Genomic DNA, 1,826 nt, shown 5'->3' with positions numbered 1-1,826 from the left:
CATTCATGAAAGCCCAATCGCAACACAGGGAAACATCCTGATAAGCTTCAAGACACGGTCTTTGTTGAGTGACAAAATCACAATGGAATGACTGTTGAGGATCTGTGGCTTGCCTTCGATTAAGGTGGCATTTCCTGATCCTCCTTGGCTTGAAAGCTCTCCGCGCCGCTGAAGGCAATGACATCGGGTAGCTTATCTCTGGCAACAGGAAGGCTGAACATGGGAGATGTGCTCAGTCTGTGCCTTCACCACCAATGGTTACAATTGAATAATGCCTGGAGGAGAGGTTAGCCCATTGTGGGAAACTCACTTGTGCCCATGTCAATTATGTCATCCCGAACAATCCTGAGACCATGAGAAGAGTGAGTGACAGATTGTAACTCATTGCGAATTAATTTTACAAAGCAACTCTGCTGAAGCCATACGCGAGTGCATCCCAAAACCCAACATGATAACTTGCAAAGCTGGATCTTAGTGGTGGATATTTTCAGTTTCGTATACTGTGAGAAAAGATAGACACACCAGGGAGGAATAGTAGAGTTATTGTGTGATCAATAAATAAAGAATATTTATTATCTTGAAAGAAAAACGCGCAACAAGAAGGACTATAGTACACTACAACAGTACGCTTAACTACATTGATGGCTATACGTACATGAGTATACAGTATTACATGACGTTACCCCTTTATTCCCAATGCCTATGTTTCCTGAACTCTGAGACACCCCCAAACAACATCCAATATTACATAACTCGAGCAGCTAAATCCAGCAGATAGTTACCACACACAGGTTATTTGTCCACGTTTGGGAAAAATGTCTTCAGTTTCAGCAAAGGCAAAATGTTCTAAGTTTGAATTTTGGATCTTAATCAGCTGCCCGTTTAGCAATAACTTGTTTTCAGGAGACTGTATTTTTTGTTATTTCCAATTCAGTCCAATCAAAGTCCAATTCAAAGTCTCAACAAGTAAGACATTCCAGATCCAAGCCGACAAGACAGGCAAGCCTCTTCCTGTCTTGGGCTTGATCTATATGATCCAAGCTGATTGGAGCAGGCATTGCACCCCCTCCAGTGCTTGATCTCATTTGCATCAAATGAAGCCTCAGTGGAACCTCATTGACTTCCATCAAGTGCAGAACATCAATACTACACTTGATCTTAGCCAAAAGGCTGAGAAGCAATTCTGCAGTTGGTTGCGATGTTTGCTGCTACTGTGTCCCTTTCCCCAGTCATTGTGCTCGGTATATAGCATTCTTTCCCTTTGATGTTACCCACCCTGTGGATGAGGGTTTTCGCATAAAAGTGGCAATTCCCTTATCTCTCCACTTTGAAGTTACCTCCTCTATATCTCATTGTGTTCCCCTAGTCACAGAGGTAAACACTTGCTTTCTCAATAATATGCTAATTTGTCGATCAAAATCCCTTTCGACAGCTTCCCTTATCAATTTCCCCTTTTTATTTTGTCCCAGTTTCATTATTTAATCTTAATCTTCCACAATTCTTAACAGGAAAGGGCGAACTTCTATTTTTACATAACTTTTCATAACCTCAGGAAATTCAGTTGACGAAGTGTTTTCTGAAGTTTAGTCATGGAATCACAGGCCGAGAAGTTTATGAGAAGATGGTTTGGTCATAGTTGCTAAGAAGTGTGATGTTAGTGTACCTTTAAGAAAAGTTTTTTTTAGATCATGATTTCTGCAATTCTCACAGCTTCAGTGATGTCATTATTGTTGCCACCGTGACTGGAGCTCTCCTTTTATTGCTAATTAAGTGACTTAAATGGGGTTATTTGTGTTTACTCTGGGACTAGTTTTATGATCCTGCAT

The 1,826-nt window shown here is 40.8% G+C and overlaps 1 pseudogene; it reads right to left on the bottom strand.

The window, feature by feature from the left end:
* Positions 1-1,070: 1,070 nt before the first annotated feature.
* On the bottom strand, positions 1,071-1,182 carry LOC144498108 (U2 spliceosomal RNA; annotated as a pseudogene).
* Positions 1,183-1,826: the final 644 nt, after the last annotated feature.

Source organism: Mustelus asterias, chromosome 8 (genome assembly GCF_964213995.1).
Source record: "Mustelus asterias chromosome 8, sMusAst1.hap1.1, whole genome shotgun sequence".
Classification (NCBI taxonomy): Eukaryota; Metazoa; Chordata; class Chondrichthyes; order Carcharhiniformes; family Triakidae; genus Mustelus; species Mustelus asterias.
This window is presented reverse-complemented; position numbering and strand designations above follow the sequence as displayed.